This window comes from Homalodisca vitripennis, chromosome 2, assembly GCF_021130785.1.
Source record: "Homalodisca vitripennis isolate AUS2020 chromosome 2, UT_GWSS_2.1, whole genome shotgun sequence".
NCBI classification, from domain to species: Eukaryota; Metazoa; Arthropoda; class Insecta; order Hemiptera; family Cicadellidae; genus Homalodisca; species Homalodisca vitripennis.
Window position 1 is genome coordinate 54,489,035 of NC_060208.1, and position 24,399 is coordinate 54,513,433.

A 24,399-nucleotide genomic window follows, 5' to 3' on the forward strand; every position below is an offset into this window, starting at 1 on the left:
ATGTTTTCTGTAATGTAATGACCAATAAAATGTATAATGCTATAACCCTATACTTTAGTTCCTTTTAACATTTTACAGGTGTTGGAATGGTGAATCCAAGTCTTAAAGTATATGTTATAGTTTTGCAACTTCCAGATCCCAGCTGTAATAATCGATGGTATACAAATTGATTGTATGAAGAGAATCGATGTTCAACAATCGATTGTTGGTGGTGACCCGCCCCAAAAACTTGTCGTCTACCACTACCAGTCGTCGCCGAGCGCGTCATCGGTTAGTTTGAGGTCATGTTCAGGTCACGTTCACGTTTTCACGGAAATAAACAAACTACGCGTTAAAATTGAATGACCGTTTAAAGTTCGTATTGTTTTTGCATAAAGCTTCAGCAAGTAATTCAGTATTTTTGCTAAAGAGAGGTTTCGAGGTTAGTGTTAGTGTTCCTAGTTATAATTTAAAGTAGATACATGTACAAATAATCAATGCAGAATAATATGTATCATTTTAATACTTAACTCTTTAAAATTACGCAATGTATAAGAGATAGACTTTATGTTCCATGTAAAGTTTAATCCTGAAAAGCAAGCACTATTGTAAAAAGCAAGTAAAATAATATTCAATGTTACAAATGCGTACACATTTAAGTGTTTAAAAGGTCAATTAGTATTTAACCAGTGTGTTTCGGCAGAAAATATTTTAATTCTGATTTGGATCTTTCATTTTCAATGATTATGTGGAGGAACGCATGTGCCAAATCAGTTTCTCCAGTTCTACTGCAATAATTGTTAACAATTAATTGCATTAAGTAAACGTGGTTATATATTTATTAAACCATTGTCAGGAACTTTGCAGTTCAAAAGTAATAACTGTCCTGAAGTATAAGTAACAAATAGTTTCCCGCAGCTTCGTACACAATTCTCTTTGGTTGGAAGTCGAAAAGCGAGACAGTTCCTGAATGTCAATGTGACAGAGGAAAGTTCTATGATGAATTACGGTATTTGGTGGAAAGTCTTTCAATTTTCTGTACTTAACTACTGAATCGTTGTAGGCCAGTGAGCAGTGCTCTGAAATAGGAGTCCATGTAATTTGGTGGAACCATATAATAATTTCGAAATGTAAATATATATCATCAAAGTACACAGTAATTAAGTACTTCCAATTGAATTCATGAGAAATTTCAATGGAATTGTACATGGCAGATTTCGCATGTAAGCATAGCGATTCAAATTTATTATATTTAAGATTGTGATGATTCCATGAAAGAACACACCAGACTAAGTCACAGATTTATCCGGTTTGCTATGCTCTTTTGTACCCTCTGCCTTTGTTCGTGAAAATTGTGAATAAGTCTTCTGTAAACTTATTTCATCGCTTCTCTACTACTTAAATTTTATATTAATCAATTTCCTAGGTCATTAACTTAAGAATATTACGAATCGTTATATCATCGATATTATTAATCGACTGCAACAAAAACTGGAGGTGTTAGCTAGTTTCATCGTCAATCGAAAATTGATCTTAATGTTTAGTTCGGTATTTTATATCATTTGCAGTGAATACGTACTCGCTGCGCTCGCTTGTTACCTCGGATTTTGAAGTGATAGTCCGGTTTTCGGACCCGGTGGAATCTTATGTTTTTTTTTTACTTTTAGTAACAGCCTACATAATAGCTTTTCTCAAGGCAGTACAACGCTAACTTTTTTATAATTTCAAGAGAGTTTTTAGGAATTTAATGCAGAATTTAAGACCAACATAATCAGTACTACATGGCTTTTTATGGCCATATTTATGGTTTTTAAGCGTACCATATGTATATCAAAGATGGGTGAAGGAAATGGCATGTTTTTGATTTACCTGAAATAAAATAGCTTATCAAAATAGTCCTTCCGACTCAGTCGGAAGAAATAGATACATTTCTGACAACCTGAGTATTCGTATTAATAATTTATTCTCATGTTCTCAATATCTCTAAAACATTTAGGGAAGAAAACAATGATTTATAAGAAAATCTTTAGTAAATGTTATAAGCATTCAAGAACACTTTATGTTTTTTCTATAGGTTCATAAAACAAGGGGAGTTGTGAATTTTTTATGTTTGAACGGCCGCCATATTGAAACGAGATGGCGTAAAAGCTGATCAAAGAACTTAGCTGAGATATTGATAAGATCAACTTTGTACCAAGTTAAAATTTCTTTGGACTTTTTTAGACAGTTAGTTATCTTTTCCACAAGCCGCGTTATATATGTGTATATGACACTACAAAATTGTAACTTACCTCTAATAGTTGTCGCTGAACGTTTGATATAATTTCAATAAAGATTGAACCACAAAAAGTACTTGCTCCACCGGGACTCGAATCCGGGACTTCTCACTTTTCACGACGAGTATTCCACCACTGTACCACAGAGTCCTTACTTTTTACAATTAAGTTATTTTGTATTTAACAATTTCTATCATATATGCGTTTAAATGACCAAACTAAACTATGATCGGAGGATCAAATACCTATTAAACGATTTTTAACATTCCACGCTATACTGGGATATATATATATATATATATATATATATATATATATATATATATATATATATATTTTCACTTCGGGTGTATAAATGCAGAATTGCTGTATTATAACAATTATTGGACTTCTTGGTATATAATTTCCTTTAATACTTCGGCATTAGCCGTTTTCAAAAAGGTATAATAAAAAATAACACAGCAAACAAAATTTACATAAGTAAATAAATAGAAATTTACATAAATAAAAAAACAGGATTTTTGAACATGTGATTAACACCAAAGAGAAATATCATGAACAAAGAATTTAGAATAATTTTTCACGTTAGTATGTCTACTAAACACTAGCCTGGGTGGTTTGAAAATAAGTTTTTAGTAATTGGTGAAGGTTCAAGAATTTTGTATGCCGTTCTTAGAATATTATTTGTTTTATATAAACCAGGAAAATATTTTATTATACATTTTACATCATCATTCTTTTGGATTTTATGAACATTAGAGTGTTTAATTTGATTATTTATAAATTTTGAAGGATATTTTCTTTTGAAAAATGCATTTCCAAGTTTTTCTAGATAATTTTGAAAATCTGCACTATCAGTACATAATTTTTTGGCCCTAACTGACAAACCCTTTGGTACTGATTTTTTGACATGTACAGGTTGGCAGCTGTTGAAATGTAGATAACCCATTGCGTTACTGTCTTTAATATGAATTTTTGTTTTGAGAAATCCAGATTTAATAAAAACATCTACATCCAAGAATGTTATGATATCTTTAGAAAATAAATGTTTATTTGTTTATGTACATTTTTATTTATTTACTTATGCAATTTTTGTTTGTTATATATATGGTGGAGCTCTATGATATTTTAAATTATGTGTGTGTGTGTGTGTGTGTGTGTGTGTGTGTGTGTGTGTGTGTGTGTGTGTGTGTGTGTGTGTAAAAATATTATTTTAGTATTCAATGTTAAGAGGTTCAGAGATGAAGCGAATTTACTACTGACTTGTATATTAGGTGTTGTGCATGTATGAGTATTTCTATTTCAAATGAATTGTATTTATGAAGCTACAGTTAATTTTGCCTTGTTTCTCGATCATGAAACACGCTTTTTGACCTATTTCGGTAAAAAAAGCGTCTACTTTTGGCCCTTGCAATCTAATTTCGGTAAAAGGTTTTCTAGTGCCACAGATGAGTTTGCCTTGGCACATATACAAATATGTCTCGGAAACTACTTCCATCAAAAGTGTCCACTTTCGGTGTTTGTAGTTAAGTTTCGTCTATGGCATTTCTCGTAATATAGCTTATTTTAGTTTGTTTTGCTCCTCGAGCACGACAATATATAAACACACAAGTTTTAGAGGGCCACTTTGGTAAAAAATATTTACTTTCGACGAGAAAGAGTAGAACCCATTTACTAAGACCGTATAAAATTTCAAAATAATCGTTTATAAAAGATTTTGCGTTTGTGGAGTCTTCGTATTTTCAGACTACACCATACGGAAGAGTTTTACATTAAGGCATGTTAGTGTTCATTCCTCTATTTTTGATTAAGCCACTGTAAAAATACCATATCACAAGATCAAGAAAGCGAACCATTTTCGAAACTAATTATTGGAAATAATTAGTTTTATTACTTTCAGTTCTTTAACTTTACACACATTTATAAGCCATTTCACCATTTTATTATCTCCGTGTATTTAAATATGTTATTCCATTGATAAATCTAAATTCCTAAGAAATTTGAATTTCAGTACTTTTTGCTTCATGGATGCACTTCTTCATACACAAAAACCATTCAGGATCTTTCACTTCTGAACACACAACAAACATTAGAAGACAATAAATATAAGACCGAGTATAAATATAATTGTATGTTATAGTTTTTACGAATGAAGTACTTTAATGATTTATCCTTTACATCGAATGAAAACTTTGTTATGTAATATCTTATCTTGAAATATTTCCAACTAGCCTATTAAATTCGTATAAGACATCAAAAATGGTATATTTAGTTATAATTGACGGTTTTAATTAATTCTTAATTGTCAGTAGCTTATTTTTTCAATATTAAACTATTGTATAAGCACTTTAATGTATACTAAATCAATTTGTCAAATGGTATATTTAAATAGAAATAGTGCACTTCTTACTGAACCAGATAAACCCCAGGGCTCTACTTTCCTGAGCGCACTTGACTGTGGGAGTAAAGATCTACACCAACTCGGAAGGGGGGTGCAAGATTTCCCCCGGCGGTATTAACTCGTGTTATTTGTGTAGGGACGAGGTGGCCTTTCTTCCACGTTCATCCCTCCACTATAGCCAAACCTAGGAGATAGTTTATATTACTGAAAGTTGTGTTTATTAAGTGAACATAGGCCTAATTACGGGAGTGCCTATTCTGGATGGATCTGGATCTTTTACACCATCAGAGTCAGCATTTATGAGTGGAAATAAATATATAGGGTGATCACCAAATGTTTTCCAATAAGTCCAATGTATAACTAGAACATTACAATTGTGTTAGAATTCAAAGTGCACGAGATTCACGATTCACGGCTGCCCACGGTGTGAAATGTGAACGATGTTTTAAATTAGAGGAAAATGTTCATTACTATTTTCACGATCTAATCTGAGATTTAACGAAATATACATATAAATATGTGCACATGGACAGTGTTTGTGCGAAACTATCAAGTAATATTTATCTCTTGAGAGGTCTTGCCGAATACTGTTCAGATCAAATAATGAAAATTGCATATTACGGTTTGGTCCACCCACATTTATCCTACGGTATTATATTGTGGGGTGGCTGTTCAAATGGCGACTTCCACAGACTTTTTGTCTTACAGAAGAGAGCTATTAGAATTATTGCTAAATTAAACTTTAGAGAGTCGTGTAGAAATTCATTTAGGGAGCTCAAAATACTAACATTGCCATGTTTGTATATACTGGAGACTACTGTACATTGTCGGTTTAAGAGCCAAATGGTTCGAGGTCGTGACATTCACAATACGATACGAGGTATCGAGAAAATGTCAGACCTGCTCAGCATAGATTGAGAAGATACGAGCAACTTCCTTCTCAAGCCGGCATAAAGTTTCTAAATGGGCTCCCTGAAGAAATAAAATCAATAAATGATCTAAATCGGTTCAAAATTACACTGCGACACTTTTTAGTGTCTCATTCTTTTTATACAGTTGGTGAATTCATGGACCATCTCACTAGCTCCAATGTGCGGTAGTACAGGGGCGCTGATATCCAAAGTTATTTTTATTATATATTAATTTTACTGCTTGACAACTTTTATTGTTAACTAAAATCGATATTGTTTACAATATTTTAAAAATTAAATCGTTAGCATAAGACATTTCATTATTTTAATAATTATACAATTATTATTATGTGACGCATGCTATGCAATGTTAAAATTGTTTCTGGCAATAAAGTATATTGTATTGTATTGTATTGTATTGCTGTATACACATGTGTTTCTAGAATTATGTAATGGAAATTCAATAGAAATGTTAGAACGGATAAAAGAAACAACGGTAAGAAGACCACAGTATCTTAGTACTCGTAGTAGGAGTTTTACACTTATAATACTTTAACTGTTTGTAATATCAGACGAAGAACGAATAACTACATCTTTAGATTAATTGATCAGAAATGAAGTTCTTCGATATTATCTGTTAGGACGATATAAATGCTAAGTTATCACGTTAAATACATTTTACTTGTTTTAATGCGAAATCAATATATTTGAGCTGTCTCAAAGCCCATTGCTTTAGAGAATAAAACAGCCGCTATTTAGTGAAGGCGTTTAATTGGAATTGTTCATTTTGTTTCACCAAGGCTCTCGGTGTGCGATTATGACTTGATAGGTCTTCCAGTCGCGAACTTCCAACTCAGAAGAATTTAAAAGCTTAGAAGTAATTTGCATCTGAATTGCTCATTAAAAAGGACATGGAATGTGTTAACTCACTTAAATGTGTACCGACAAAGATATCGAATGTAAAAATCAAACAGACTCTTCAATATCATTATACTGTACAAAGTATTTGTACCTTTACAATGCGTTAATGTCATACAAGTTTAAATGCATTCTTAACTTTTAAATAAATCATAGAAATAGTGATAAAAAGAACCAAACCTCTATGATACAAAATTGTATTAAAATAGTGTATTTGATAAGAAATACATTGGATATAACACAGGCTAGATAGTAATTTTGAGCAAGTCATGTTAATTTGTTGGAGAGACATATGCAGGAAATTACTGACTAAATTGAAGCATGATTGTAGTGGTAGCGAGATGTAAAGGTGGTTGAATAATAGAAAGTAGCTAACAAAAATGATTTCCTTAAAAAGAAATATATTTAAAAAATTGTCTTTTTATCAAAGTATATTTGGTTAAATGTATAATTTTCTGAAGTCATAATGAATAAAATACATGTCACTCACTAAGGCTAACTCATGCACATGCCATACACATTTCACATTTTTTATTCAGCCGTTTCTCTTATTTGTGTCTGGTTAGAACATTGCCTAAATTTTGATTTAAATATTCTCATTTAATGTGGAGCTATTCAAAAAGTATTTTCTACCTTTTCTTTTTATATCTTAAGAACCTATGAATTAAACATAAAAATTATGTTCCAAATCCAATATTGATTGCACCGCCTTAACGTCTAAAGACGTTTAGTGACAATTTATTCAAACGCATGGCGGAGATAATAAAGTAAATTATAAGTAAACCGAACTTTTGCCAATTTTTTAACCACATATTTTGAAAATAATTCAAGTTAGGAGGTTTCTGGTTTTTTCTATTCTAAAAGATATTAAATGAGTATAATCTGGTTCTCAATTATAAGTTAAACTTAAGTAATATTGTAAAATTGCTAAACAAAGTGTACAATGAAAGTTTTCTCTAATTAGTCGCTGGTGCCATCTGTGGTAGCAATAAGCCGTCGCAGTCGTGACTTTGTGTTTTGTTGAATATTGCGTAACTACTCGTAATTATGTTTTGAAACATTAAAAACTATGTAAGTTCCAACCTTTCATATGTAACAGTAGGAAGACAAACGAAACCGAAGCGAAATGTAAGCATCTAAAATGAGAATGTTATTGTTTACTACTCAATAAATATGTTTGTTTAAACAGGAATTGCTATTTCAAAAATTCGCGGATGGTTCTAACACCTTTCATAAAATAACAATAATTAAATTATTTTTATTTGTAATAACTTACTATTAGTATTTATATAATTAAACTGATAACTGAAGTAGCTGCCATTATATACTTATTGGTACAATAACACAATATTTATATTACAATCACGACTCTATAATAATTTGAATTATTATTGGCGTAGTAGTTGATTTAATGAAACTTAGGCTTTATAGTCACTTAGTTTTCCTTCTTTAACATTATGTTTGATATAACATTGGACATTTTATGTCTCAGTTACAAAACATCCTACGGTTATTAGGAAATTTTAATATAGGTTGGTATTTGTTGAAAGTTACAGTGGAATATAAATACATATTCTGAGTTGAAGAAAGAGTCATTATTAAATGATTCGATGTAGCTGTCTTTATTGAAAGTACGTTCATATCAGTTTTTATCAGACGTTTATTACATCGTTCGTTTTTATGCAGTATTACTAGGCATATCTTGAATAAAAAAGACTCTCCTTTTAAGATTTCACCTGTTGGCCTAAGTATACAATAGCCGTCATACTGCGGGCTTAATTGAATTTTGTATTTTAACTACTTTTTCTTTTTCTTTCTTACAACATTGGCTAGGCTAAAAGACGAGGGTTAACATAAATATATCTTTTTAAATGTCATTTATAATATATTTTATAATTATAACAATTATAATAGTTGTAATTTATAAAGATATAAATATAATTTGAACATGGAAAATCAAATATAACAAACAATCCGATTTCATTAATAACTTACATACAATTTTTACTTTATTAACAGTGATGACGAAGCCTAACTGAGATTTCTAATTATGTCATAAAACCTTTGAAACTTCTTTAGTGGGACTATTAGTGATTAAAAATTCTACCGGCAAAATTAACTTTAGAAAAGTTATACTTTTATGAAAGTTATTTCTCATGTCAGAATGATGGAGGCTTAGATAAACACGAAATCCATAGTATGCCTCGTACTTTACTCTCAAAAATGTGTGAAAAAATAGGAGATATTTGTATATGGAAAGAACAGAGTGATGGTGTATTTTGAAAATCTGTGTACTGTCACATTACATAAGGAACTGGTACAACTAAATAAAATGCTGTTATTTATTAATTATCACACAGGACACACTAAGGCAGGCATTGTGAAGTTTACTATGAGAGGAATTGGAGAGTGAATTAATTTTTCCTTACCAAGGTAGACTATTTACTCCAAACACAACTTAAACCTACTTTGGAGGCACACTGAGTTCAGTACTTATAATCAGTCAACAGAGTTCACTAGTGCTGCTCTTGGTCCTGTCACTGGGAGTGCCGGATCTGGTCATTAAGTTCAGTACTTACAATCAGTCAACAGAGTTCACTAGTGCTGCTCTATGTTCCGTCACTGGGAGTGCCAGATCTGGTCATTGAGTTCAGTACTTACAATCAGTCAACAGAGTTCACTAGTGCTGCTCTATGTTCCGTCACTGGGAGTGCCAGATCTGGTCATTGAGTTCAGTACTTACAATCAGTCAACAGAGTTCACTAGTGCTGCTCTATGTTCCGTCACTGGGGAGTGCCAGATCTGGTCATTGAGTTCAGTACTTACAATCAGTCAACAGAGTTCACTAGTGCTGCTCTATGTTCCGTCACTGGGAGTGCCAGATCTGGTCATTGAGTTCAGTACTTACAATCAGTCAACAGAGTTCACTAGTGCTGCTCTATGTTCCGTCACTGGGAGTGCCAGATCTGGTCATTGAGTTCAGTACTTACAATCAGTCAACAGAGTTCACTAGTGCTGCTCTATGTTCCGTCACTGGGAGTGCCAGATCTGGTCATTGAGTTCAGTACTTACAATCAGTCAACAGAGTTCACTAGTGCTGCTCTATGTTCCGTCACTGGGAGTGCCAGATCTGGTCATTGAGTTCAGTACTTACAATCAGTCAACAGAGTTCACTAGTGCTGCTCTATGTTCCGTCACTGGGAGTGCCAGATCTGGTCATTGAGTTCAGTACTTACAATCAGTCAACAGAGTTCACTAGTGCTGCTCTATGTTCCGTCACTGGGAGTGCCAGATCTGGTCATTGAGTTCAGTACTTACAATCAGTCAACAGAGTTCACTAGTGCTGCTCTAGGTCCTGTCACTGGGAGTGCCAGATCTGGTCATTGCGCTGTGAAACGTCTAACGTTTCTCTAATTTTGTTTTCCCCCATAGATAATAGACAACAATGTTTTAGTGATCATACCGTAAACATGTGTGTTTAAATATCGTATCCATAATCATGAGTTTTTTAATTCTTTCAGAGTCATCCCTAAGAGAATCCAACACCCCTGAATCCTATTCCAATACTTATAACCCTTGAATGTATACACCACAGAGTCCTTATTTTTTACGATTCAATTATTTTGTATTTGGCCATATCTTTCACATATGCGTTTAAATAACCAAACTAACATATGATCGGAAGACAAAATACCTGTCAAACAACTTTTGTTTATATTCATTAAATTTGTATAAATGGCAATAGCCGAATTTAATTTCAATAAACATTGAATCACAAAGAGTACTTGCTCCGCCGGGACTCGAACCCGGATCTCTCACTTGCCGGGTGAATGTGCTACCATTACACCACAGAGCACTTACTTTTTACGATTCAATTATTTTGTATTTGGCCATATCTGTCACATATGCGTTTAAATAACCAAACTAACATATATACAAGGTGTTTGAAAAGTCTGGGTACGGCTTAATATTTTACAAACCATAGCAGATAACATCTATAAACTTTGCACAGTGGCATATGGCTATGTAAACTAGGTTAGTAGAGTGAAACGCCGCCTACTGCATCAGAATACGAAGATCCAGTCAGAAATGGCAGCGCATAATGTACTTCACAATGTGTACCTAAAACAACCCGCCATTTCTGATTGGACAAACCTTTTGAGATGCGGTTTGCGGCATTCAACTTTACTAAGTGAGCTCTTTCAAATGAGGTATCACTCGACCCATGCTTTAATTTAAGATTTCCATGTTTTCCTTTGTGGGCCGTCCCCCATGGTTGGCATGTCATGGTAATAGCAAGGAAAAATAGTGTACATAGGCATAGAGTGTGTGTGTGTGTGTGTGTGTGTGTGTGTGTGTGTGTGTGTGTGTGTGTGTGTGTAGGAACATTTCAAATTAAAAATTTCATATAAATTTAGGTCGAGAAATGTATAGTTTATCCGCTAGCCACCATTTCTATTTCGAATTAAAGAATTTTTTCTCTAAAATAGAGAAGTTTGATACGTGACGACATTCAGCAGGCTAATAATATCAGATAGCCGAAATAATCGAACCACTAGGCCACTTACGTGCTACCTAAGTAATTTATAGCTCTATTTCCTTGTCTTTTTACTGATATTAACACCCATATACAAAGTTCTGCCGATTTTGCAATTAAAAGACTACTCACGACGACGGTTTATTCATCCATGTAATCATTTTTAGCAGATCCTTTTAAATAGCATGGGCATAAAATATAGTTAACTTTGAATTAAATATAGTATAAAAATTCGAATAACAATACCACTTCAAGCCCATGAGGATTTAAACTCAATCGAAAGGAATGTAGGACAAGAGGTCACCCTGACCTACCCTTACTTGTGGTGCTCTGCACGGAGGTTCAGCACGACACTGAGTTGTTAAGTGTTTGGGGGAGGTAGAGAGTGAGAGAGAGGGAGAGTAGGAGTGGAAGGGGAGGTCGTGACGCACTTTGTGCGTGATTACTTGATATATACTATAAATCAATAGTCACTATCATTTCACCGACATTGATTTAAACGGTACTGGACTAAATCTTTAATTCCTACAAGGTGAGTGCAGAGTAGTATTCGGATTGTTGAGAGAATTCAACTTCAAACCTAGAGTCACGTAAAGGGATAGTCGATAATTAGGATAAATGAATTGATAGGAGGATTGCTTGTAAACCCTACATCGCAATGAATGAATGGTTCACGAATTTGAACAATGATACTGTCCCAAAAAAACGAATAGTTCGCAAATGTGAATAAAGATAAACGACCAAGATCTCCGACAATGAACAACCCCTGTTGTGCAATTAATGAAAGAAAATTATTTTTTAATTTTAAAAGAAATTCTAATTTTTTTTTAGCTCTCAAAAACCTTTTCTACGCCAACTATAAACTTTAAGTTTATAGTTTTAATAAACCATTACAGTAACTATTTTCAAATAATTATAGAACAGCAAGGTTTTTATATATGTTTTGCTATTGATTAATAAATATTTGAAGGTGGAAGCAATGCTTTTCACTTCAGGAGTTTCATGACAGAATTGAGTGTATGTCTAAATATGAAATGAAATGAAAAATGTCTTTATTGAATACAACGTAAAACATATTCAATTGGCGAGGTTAGGACTATTAAGTCCTCTCTTACACCTAACCATAATTTAATAAACTCTACTATTATTGTAAAACAAGAGCCACAATACAGTTTACATTACTATTTTACAATCGAAAATATAACGTTGTTTTAAATACAAAAAATGCGTTAAAATTATGAAACATTTGTTGAGTGCATTTTTTTAATATTGTACATAAATTACTGCAAGCCGGGAGCAACAAACATGACAAAACAGCTGATGCTTCTCATCTGACAATGATTTTTGTTGCTCCCGGCTTGTTCAAGAATACCTTTAAAGTGGTCGTGCTCGCTTTTGTGTTGGCGGATTTCGTAGAATAAAGTTAGAATTGTGGTACAGATTGCACAAAGCTGGTGTATTGTAAATCTTTTATAACTATACTGATTTTTTGGTTACTTTAAAGGTTTTTAACAGGTGCCAATGTCTCGATATGAAAGCAAATAACGTAATTATTATTTTTTTCTTATTATTTGACCTAACCCATGTGCAAGGTTTCGTATCTGTAGCTTTACTAGTTCTAGAGATAAATGTTTTTATTAAAATATAAAATGGTGGTTAACGACTCATTTCTGGACCTATATTTATATAATACAGAAGTTTGTAATAACAGTTTCATGAATACCCTGGGTATATCTTAGGGAGGGATCCAGAGAATTGCAAAATTGTGTTTGCCAATTATCTTAGGAGACGAGACCACATGCCCTCCTTTCGTGATGTACTAACTCATGACTACAGATACAACACGCAGGTTTCGAATCAGCTGTCTGCCAAGCCGGGGGCATACACAGAAAGAGCTAAGGTACTAGCTGAGAAGCTGTCTCGTCGAGGCTTCCCAAGACTGAGGCAGGAAATCGGTAAAAGATGATCTTCCACTTCGGTCTGACATTGTATAATGACCTTCCCTGTAAAGTGAAAACGTGAACGCACCCTTATAAAACAATTATGAGGATTTATTTGCTATCTTAGTCAGGCCTTATTTCATTCATTTAGAAATACCGGCATAAGTTTAACCTGGTTATTGTTCATCTTTATTATAAGTAACATTTAAGAAATTTTAAAATAATGTGAAGTATTGTGATAAACAATGTATCACAATACCGACAATCACTTGAAGTTAAGGCGTTTTATCATAGTTATTATTATTAAATATGAAAGATGACAGTTCTTTAGAGGATAATAAAATACTAAAATTGTTAAACATTAAAATTTTTGCCAAATAAAAATGGACAGGATTATAAAGTTACAAACTTTAATTTAATAATTCATATTGGAATGGAAAAAAATGGAATATAGTGTGACAGTCTACGCGGAAATGTTGGAAACGCAAACATTATTAGGACAGTTTTGTAAGGAGACCACTAAATAGCTTTCATCTCTAGCAGCACCAACAAAATACAGACGATTGTGTGGTTGAGCATCGTTAAAATTGCAGAAGTCTCTTTATGAATTGCTAATAAAGTTATGCGCTATTCTTTCTGTCTCTCATACCATGGTAGAATATTATTCGTACAGTCCCATATACTCGGATTACGTAACACAAGTATTGCCAAGATCCTCAATGTCAGAAATAACGATTAAAATATTTACTACGTTTGTAAAATTAATGATTTTTAATTTTGTGGAATTAAAAATACCTTGTACCGTATCGTTAAACCTGATATACGGGTGTACATAAAGTCCTGCACGGGTATAATATTTTCTGAACGATAACAGATAAATAAACAAGATTTGGTACATCAATACTACACCTAAAAATCTACTTTTTGAAGGAACTATCAGTTTTCTGTAATATCATGGGGACGTCCCGCAAGGAGTCAGAAGGAAATCTTAAATAGCAGCATAGGTCAATATGGACATCATTTTAAAGGGCTTATCTAGCAGAGTTTAATGCCGCAAACCGCACTCAAAAAGATTGATCCAGTAAAAAATGGCGGCTGTTCAAAGATTTTACTTGGTTACATTTTATTAGTAGCCATAACCCCAGTAAAGGAAAACTGCAACCAAACGAATACTGCAGCTAACTACTACATTATGCTTGTCAGTTGTACAGAAGTGAATTATGACATTAGTTATCCTCAAGGGTTACAAATTTGGTCCTAATATATTGATAACGGGGAAAACCTGATAACAGTAACAATTAGAAATCTCTTATCTTTGGGTCGCAGTTAGGACTTTCCTATTAGCCAGTCTATTCATAGTAGGCTATTCTAGTTTTCTTGTTTTAGTAGTGCTGTCCATCCATTTTATCTGTGCGCTTTAGTACAAAAGAGTTTGTCGTATTGCTTGTAGTTCTTCAACTACACTATGTCGCTTGACGAACGTGAACGTATAGACGATCACACGAGGAAGCATGCCATTTATTTAATGACTACTTTCACGAGAGGCAGCCAATTTCTAGAACAACTGTAGGGAGAACTGTTCAACACTTTATGAAAACAGGAAGTGTTTCCGATCGTCATAGGTCGCTGAGATTTCTAATTGTTACTGTTATCAGGTTTTCCCCGTTATCAATATATTAGGACCAAATTTGTAACCCTTGAGGATAACTAATGTCATAATTCACTTCTGTACAACTGACAAGCATAATGTAGTAGTTAGCTGCAGTATTCGTTTGGTTGCAGTTTTCCTTTACTGGGGTTATGGCTACTAATAAAATGTAACCAAGTAAAATCTTTGAACAGCCGCCATTTTTTACTGGATCAATCTTTTTGAGTGCGGTTTGCGGCATTACACTCTGCTAGATAAGCCCTTTAAAATGATGTCCATATTGACCTATGCTCCTATTTAAGATTTCCTTCTGACTCCTTGTGGGACGTCCCCATGATATTACAGAAAACTGATAGTTCCTTCAAAAAGTAGATTTTTAGGTGTAGTATTGATGTACCAAATCTTGTTTATTTATCTGTTATCGTTTAGAAAATATTATACCCGTGCAGGACTTTATGTACACCCTGTATAATTTTACTAACAATTCTTATTGACTACTTTTGAAGATTAAATATTTCTTTTGTATAACTTTTGGAATCATATAAGGAAAGGACAGTAAGATAAATGATTATTACTGAATAAGTAATGAACTCCCCTATCATCATAATTTTGCCAAACTTTAATTTATTTTAAACAAATTTATGAACTTCTGTGGCTGATAATACTCATCATTTGAAACAAAAAATGCCATAAAACATAGCTCGAGAAATGTCCTTTTTAGTCGCTTGCCGCAATTTTGTATCTTTTATAAAAAAAATTAAAATCTCTAAAACTACTTAAGCTAAAGTAACAACGTTTACCAAATAGGTTTGAATGGATAAGTGGAAAAAATTGTGTTATTTTCTTTAATATTAACAAAATGGTGTCTGTTGAAAAGTTTTAAAGTCAAATAACAAAAAAACCAGTATAGTTATAAAAACAGACTAGACACCAACTATGTGACCAATTTCATTACAATTCCAACGGTTCTTGTTTCAATGAACAAGTTTTGTAATCAAAAAGTAATTAGAAAAGCTACCATAAACCATCATTCTTGTAAGGCACCGTACAGAAGACACTGAGATTGAATTACAATTGATATGATTCTTCCTGACAATCAGTCAGTTTAGATTTGTCGTTCTGTATTAACTAACGATGATATAATTCTATAATAAGAAGTTTCAGGTACTCCAACTATCTTACTTTGTAAGAACAATTTAATTTGTAAATAAGGAATGATAATTTTCATTAATACACGTTCGTCGACAAAAGTGTTCTTAATCTTTGGAGGCTACATAATAAATCCTTACCACACTAACTAAATCCTTCTCCAAAGGCGAAAGTAATTAATTCTAATTATTCTCTCTTAGCTCAAAGAAACCTTTATCATCTTTGGCTTGGCTTACTTTATTGAGGTAAAACTAAAAGATTTACCCAAAACTGTTTATTTGTTCTATTATAGCGTTTAAACTTGAAACAGATAAACGTTTAAGGTCAATGCACTCATTAAAGCTTTCAAATTTTGAAATAAGATTGTTGATTATATGCGGAAGACCCATTAGGGCCAACATTTGTGTCACAATTTCAGTAATCTTTTGTGTTTGAGAGTACGGCGGCATTTAAACAATCTTCATGGCCACTTCAAGTTATTATCCTGTGATAACTTATTTTATTAAGAAAGAAGAAATGTGCCATCGGTATGAAATTATTTACTACAATTTCCGGCTCAGAGAACTTTCCTGTGCTCTCGTGTCACTTGAATGACGCAGAGAGGTCATGATTTTATCTCTGCCATTATGTAACTAACTTATTGTTATAACAAAGAAAACCGTTTTGGCATAATTACAAAGACACTATCAACAAGTGTGTAATTACCATACAATATGAATGTAAAGAATGTAGGCTGCATGCAAATGTAGAATGCTCAGAAAGAAGTACAAGGTTTTAGTGTTTAGTTGGCCTTGAAATGTTAATCTTTCTCATGCACAATCAACTGTCATGAATGAGGCGAATCAAAAAAGGCTCAGGCTAGAAGAAGAACAATAACGTGCAAAATAATATTATTAGTTAAATCATGAATTAGACTTATTATTTTAGAATTAGAAAATATTATTAGAAAAGAAATTAATTTGAAAGACAATTGCCTCATATATCGATACACTCTAAACACTTGTGTTGAGCACAGGTTAAATATCATTATGTAAAAAACTCGGGAAAATCCAAAATTTACGTTTTAAAACAAACGATACAAAAAATAAGCACGAGTAGCCATCTTTTTTATACGGTTGAAATAAGAAACTAAAAAAATACAGTAAAATAAAAAAATAATGAAACGCTGACAACAGATTTCAATAATAGTAACTTGTAGGTTTCCAGGCAACCATCTACATTTTCACATTAACCAGTGAACATTTCAAAATCTTGCGCTACATTACACTATTACAAAGGGTTGGTTTGCTACCAGTGATAATCTTTTTCGTAGTGAAAATGCTTTCATATTTAGAGCATACGCTCTGATGGAAATTGCTCTGGAATTGCTAACTGGAGTCCACCAGTTAAATACTTGGGTTCTTATTGTGTTTTATTTGTACTATATCGGTTAGAAAGTTATCAAATACTTTTAAAAACTTTGCAAAGCCACCATCTTAAATCTTGCCGGAGATTCCAAAACAATTATACCTAGCAAAAACATCAGTAGTTTACATTTTAGAAAACAGAAATCTATTCGATTTTGGTATATATTGTGCAATATCTTAAATAAACCATTCGGAAAATATAAATTATATTTTAAATTAACGTGTACTATTTTATGTACAATAAACTAATTTTAACTCCAATAAAGATCTGTGAACAAAGATTACTTGCTACACCTGGACTCAAACACGGATCATTCCACCTATTGTACAGGATATACTGTACAGGATGATTATCGTGGTTGTGTTGGTATAATTCAAACCGTAAATTTGACGAAAACTTTAAATGGGGACCGTTCTTAGTTTTTGATTTACTTCAGATATCAATTTAAAGTCAAAACATTATATAAACAGCTGTTCACATCAGTCAGTTCATTAACTTAAAATCAGTCAGTTCAGAGGACAACAATCTTGAAAACTGTTTCTGAAAAACTGTATGTTTGATTGTCCAGGTCAGTTGTTTTTCATCCGATTTTGATGAAACAAACGTTGTTGAACTTATAGCTAAATCTCATAAAAAACTTCCTCCATGTTTTTGATAAAATTAGTCGGTTTTGAGTTATTTTGGTTGGAATAATGTATAACGACCGCTATTTTGAAATGGGTAAAAGGATTTTGTTAATATTTTATTGACGTGACAACGTCTTAAATTAGGTTGCGGCTCGGAGTCACTCATGAAAAAGTGTAACGCCCGGTAACGTTACGATGCCCGTCCAGTGGGTCCGCCGCACGGGATCCGCACGGGATAAAGCAGATAACTGTGGGTCCGCCGCACGGGATAAAGCAGATAACTATGTTTATTCGTGAAAATGTGGAGTGCTTAGATTCGTCATTTACAACAACTACAACAATAAAGGTAAATAATTGTACACTGATATTTCATTATCGTAAACTATGATTGATTGATTAATTGTTAGATTGACACAAAAGTTGAGAAACTGAGTTTGTAGGTTATGTCATACTATTGACAAATGTTGATAGTGTTAAGTAAATTATTAGTTTAAATCACTCTGCAATCAATCGTAATTCAGTCGATTGAGAAGAAACAGCGCGTATTGCTAGTCAAACATTTAAAATAACAAATTATAACCTCTAACCTGTCATAACAGTGCGACCAAACAAACGAACTAAACCGACCAATCACCACGCGCGGAGTTAGAATTTAACTGTGTTTAGCAAGAATTTCAAATTCCAATTTTAGTAAATGTTTTATTCAACTTTACCATTTACAATAACAAATTTTAATTAATTTCAAATTATGTACAATGTTTTAGTAAACAAAATATATTTCTATAGTTAAAATTTGTGCAATTCTTATTTTCATTCAATTCCTTGTTCCTATTGTGCAATTTAATAATATTCATATCAATAAATATTCTACCGAGAAAAAGACGTTGTCACGTAAAATCTTCGCCCGTAAAACCGACTTTACAGGCAACCATAATTTTTTTTAAAAAGGTCTACCAAAAGTTAATATAATTCTCTAATTTCATAAATTTATCTTAACTGGTTCAAAAAATATAATTACAAAAACAAAACATAAATACAGGCAGATGTTCGAGAATCTAAAAGTTTTAGGACATACCTTCATATGAACTATTTTGTTAATTTTTATCTGTAGAACAAAATCCCAAAGTAATAGAAGACTTATACTGAACTTACTGTAGATATACACAACAACAGTAAATTTGTATCCTTCGATGTAACAAATTTATACACAAATATTTCAATCCTAAAAACAATACACATAATTAAAGATAATTAAACAGTACAGAAAATTCTAAATATACACGAAATTGAATACATACTTGAACTCGTATAAGTAACTCTAAGAAACAATTACTTTACAATTAATAACAATTACTTTACCCAACATAAAGGATTACCAATGGGATCACCACTATCTGGATTATTGGCTGACATATTCCTTGTAAATATATTAGACAAATTCATATTAAGTGATAAAACCAAACATCTAACACAAATAATTCATTATTACAGACACGTTGATGATATGATTTGGCTATTCAACATAAAATATTTTACATAAAATGTATTATTTTATAGACTTTTAAACGATATAATTAAATTGATCACGTATACAAATTAAGTACAAAATTTAGCCACCAAGGTAGTTATAAAATATGCCAATTTGGTTTCAATTCTTTATTTATTTCATTTATTTACCTTAGCCTACAAGTAAATAGAGATGGGTTCTTCGAATCCGAAATGTACATTTTACACATAAAAATAACTACAAAAATGTTTTAATCTTGTTACTAGACTTAAAAGTTTGCATGAAACTTTGTTTCAACAGGAATGAGTTCTGTCATTTTTGTGTAAAATCCGCAGTACATCTCAAGAATGAAATAAGCCATAGATTTCACATTTTTCATGCAATCTCAGCGAAGCCTGTTACGACACGGAGTGTGGCCTACTCTTATCTCTTAAAATAGAGAGTACACATTGAATATGAGTAATTTTATATAATTAGTTAAATTTTACAGACTTATATAATAAATGTAACATATATTGTAAAAATTGTGTTACGACATATTTTCAAAATAAGACTAAAAATTAAGGTCGTAAACCTATTAAATTCCGAGTTCTACGTACATTTAAAGCGTCTTATAAACTTTTTGTTTCAAGGTGGTTCTTGTTTTTAATATTGAAAAAGTTTTATTATATTACACTCTTTTTCTCAGGAGAAAATAAGAAACTGAACAGCTGGAAATTTTACGCTGACCGCAGCTACGATATTGTGTATATAAATTCGAAAGTAATGGAAACTATTTTTAGGCTCCAGTGAAAAACAAATAAAATTAAGATCTTTCTTGTCACCGTGTCTTATCGAGAGGCTCATTTATTCGCAAATTGTTATGTTTAGGATTCACTTTGCCTAGAATTAAGCCGCTTATTTCCACGTTATGGCTCCTAACGACGCTATTGAAACAATTGTTGCTATTGTTGAATCAGATGCATAATTCTATGCTGCACCATGATATATATACGGTTTTATAGTTATATATATATATATAAAACTATAAAACGTAAGGCTCTATGACGAATCCTTAATAATGTGTTTATTTACGGAGGTAAATGTCCATTAATCTATGCAAATCAATTGAATACTGAAGCAGTAACCTATAGATACACGAGGTGTTATGATATGTACTCAACCGGAAGTTAAGCTCCAGTTTACAATATCAACGTAATTTATGTTTATTTAGGTTGAACGGTTAGTCACGTACGATTGAAGTTTCGTTATTATTTTCATATTATACATAAATATAAAATTATTTTTACAGATGGAAACATGCATGTTCTTTGTTTGTATTTTTTAAGAGTGATTGCCATTTCGTATGTATAAAGGCGATCAAAGCAAAGTAGCTTTGAGCCCCAAGCTACAGGGAATATCATGCTACATAAATAAGAAGAGACACGCAAAGCTATCTAGAGAAACAAGTTGACTACTAAACTCCAGCGACATCCAGAATATTATTGGTTTCTAGCATCGATTCTAGCGCAATCTAGGTTTCCTTTAGAGGAACTCATGATTTATCCCGCTCGATAGAGTATGATATCTTCTATATTTACCCAGTTTATATTAAATTGGATGCAATACTAGAAAATCATGTTATTAAACATGTTAAATTTTCTTAGGTGGCTTAGTTTTACCCACACAATATTGTTACGATCCCTGCAAATTTTGAAATTATTTATCTGTAATAAAATTGCAATTTAAATGAATAATCAAATTTTTTCACTCGTCTGATACGGTGTTACAATAATTTTCATTTGATGAGATCCAAAGTAGGAGCAAGTGAACAGGTATCTCTACACATTATTTTATATAAATTAGTGCATATTATTTACAGACAGTATACCCTGGAACGAGATCTACGTTATTTAATGATATGCTGCGGTCTCGCACTTCGTATAAAACCATTCAGCAGAGCACGATGTGAAGCGGGGTGAAAGGTCAGACAGTGAAGTGTTCATTCCAACCACCAACTCCTGAAACTTTCTATACATATATGAAATATGCTTTCTCTGCTCAACCTCATTGCTTCAAATTTGCAACCCTACGCTCTGCTCCAGTGGAAACATTTTGTGGCATGGAACCTGCGCCTGTCAGTCATTACAATATGTGAATATTTGTCCTAGAAGACCCGCATAGCTATGACTCTGATTCTTATTGGGTTAGTATATAATATTTATGTTCCATAAAATTTATACGCTTGGCATAAATTCAGAACAAAAATAAATAGAAAATAAAAACTCTAATTCTTGATAATTGATATTTAATCAATTCACTAAGTGTAAAACTTTGACACTGTGCATGGGTTAAAACTAATTCTTCAAGTACCCTTATTAGATTTCATTGTTAATTAGCATGTACCCACGCCATCGACCGCAATTGCAACAATCAGTGTATTTGATCGAATAGCTCCCATTGTTTCAGTAACATTTGAAATATTTTAGCCCAATCTAGAGAAACTACTAAGTCGAAGTAAATAGCTTTCTTAGTGAAAGTACTTGTGGTGTAATACGATACGGTCCTATGGTATTTCAAATATGGAGTTAGCCATAATATATCTAAATGATCTAAATGATGATGGTATTAATACATAGTAGCACCCATTATTCAGTGTTCATTGTTAAGAAAACCAGAAGTTAAGAAAAAATGCGAGTAATTCTTGTTTTAGGGTTTTCACTCCTATTTAAAATTAATTATATTTCCAAGAGAAAAGTAGAGATTACTATTATGTCCCAAGAAAAAAATCTATATTGTATACAAATATATAAACCAACAACCTATATGTACATATTTTATAGATTGTATGGATATAGATATTATTATTGAAAATAACAAAATAATAATCAACATCAATAAATAATACTAATACGTTTCAATACTTACATTATGGCAGTTGTAATCCATATATAAATTGCATTCAGTAAAGTAAATATTCTTGCTTCTTAATCTATGTTTACACTGTCATACTATTTCCTCGGTCCAGTCTAGGAATGATATCAGTATTTATATACCTAATCACTATCGTATCAGTGAGAAATGGATGCGATGTCACCTCGACGATTTTCTGTCATTACAATAGTATTTAGTGTCTCGTGTATTGCTTTTTGATTCCACTTGTTCCCACAATGTCAAATTCAAGACCTTAAATAGGCACATCTCCAATTTAGTAGGCCTACATCCAGAATTGTTAAATTCAAAATATATTGATTGGTTTGCCTTGTTGCCAGGATGTTTAAAATAAGGAGTGTTGTTACTTTCGTTATGATATCATGCTACAAAGTGAAACTATTGATTAAATAAATAAAACAAATGACCATGCTGTCATAACAGAACGTTTACACAGAATGATTTCATTTAACAGGTTCTTTCATATTACACAACTTTAGAGACCAAGATGAAATGTTTTTTCTATTTTAAAGACCAGTGAGGTGTAGCTTGGAGGGATTTTCGAGATAAGAATAGGCCTATTCATCCCATGGACCATAAGAATGTCCATGTGAAATTTCAGCACAAACAGTTGAGTATTTTACACTCACAGACAAACAACAAAGGCGCTTTCGCATTTATAATACTCTTAGGATTCCTTTTTGTGGTATTCAAGTGAATATGAATTTTACACTTTATCTGATAATTAATGCAAGAATCCAATCAATTACTTAAATTTAGAAAATGTTTTTCGTGGTGTATTATATTTACTTTATATAATTTCTTGGGATTATTTTACTGTATCGCTGATAAGTTTACAGTGTATTATCATTGTTGTAGTATTATATTTTTTCTCTTATTTCCCAATAATTGGCAGTAATTTATCTCACCTAATTATCAGTTCTGATTGAGTTTTAATCGCACCGTAACTGTAACAGTGAGTTTCCGTCTTCCTTCAAGAAATGTAGTTTAATTTCACAATGAAAGCAGTATTTATTTGTGAAGAAACATATTATTTTGATATTCTTATTAGCTTAAACTTATATACTGTAAATGATTTCACTCAATGTATACTTAGATACTTGAGATTTGTAATTAATAAATTTATGTCATTTGCTTCGCAAAATTCTTTCTTCAGTTCTGTTATGGAGTTATATTTGCGATTTAGAAATTTAGCTGAAATTTCGAAAATAACCGTAGAAGAGTATAGTACAGTTGACACAGTAAATTGTGTTTACTTGCTTTGGTAGAATAAATATAGTTACAGCCTATTCTGATCACATTTGTTTATATCCGAACCTATCCTATCGTTTCCTGTGTTTGGGAATGGCGAAGGAATTTCAAAAACAAAAAAGTCAAATGAATCATTAAAATGTAGTTTATAATATAGTAAACCACCGATTATAGTATAGTATAGTATTGTATAGTAAACCACCGAATAGTATAAAAACAACAAAAACCAAAAACCCACATGTATGTCGGGACATTAAAACAAGTATGCAGAAATTTGGACACTCAACAAATAACCGTTGTCACATCAAATAACCCTCAGTCAAAAAACAAGTTTGAAATTGTATACTTTCTTTTATTTCATTTTCTTTTCTCACCGTCTCCTACACGGTGGCATATCAATGTTTCGGGTTTGGCGTGATCCTTTGTACACAGATTTGTTACGTAGTGTTTAATATTTCTTAACCCTGAACAATTATATTAAATCATATCATCGACAAAGTATTTTAAACAAATAACATCTTATGCATTATCAATAAGGAACTTTGCTATCAGTAGACTATCATAATAGTAGTTTTTATATTATTAGTTTAATATTTGCGTAGTTGCGTTCTTGAAGTTATTTTGTGTTTATTGAAGTAAGATGACACAAACTCATTCCATAATGAGACTATCGCAACAACAAAGTAGTGCCGTTACAATGAATCATAACTTATCTCAGATGGCCGTTGAGTTTGCAGCTTATATGGAACTTCAGCTAACTGGTCGGTAACTTATGTACTCGGTGGCGTATGTTTAGTGCAGATATACACTTAACATGTTCTGAAATTACCAAGATTAAAGTCGCATTAACATCCATATTCGGTACACAAGTGATTAATACACAATATATAATTGTTTCACTTATGTGTTTCACATGAT

At 32.2% G+C, this 24,399-nt stretch overlaps 1 protein-coding gene and 1 non-coding gene across 2 annotated transcripts in view; one reads left to right on the forward strand and one right to left on the reverse strand.

Moving 5' to 3' along the window:
• Positions 1 to 276: 276 nt before the first annotated feature.
• LOC124355629 overlaps positions 277 to 24,399 on the forward strand; it is a 38,145-nt gene continuing 14,022 nt past the window's right edge. The window contains exon 1 of the mRNA XM_046806790.1: positions 277 to 421. The gene's annotated coding sequence lies outside the window, so the exon portion shown is untranslated. The remainder of the gene's footprint in view (positions 422 to 24,399) is intronic.
• Positions 10,271 to 10,341, reverse strand: Trnaa-ggc. The gene has a single exon. It is a non-coding gene; the product is annotated as a tRNA-Ala (tRNA).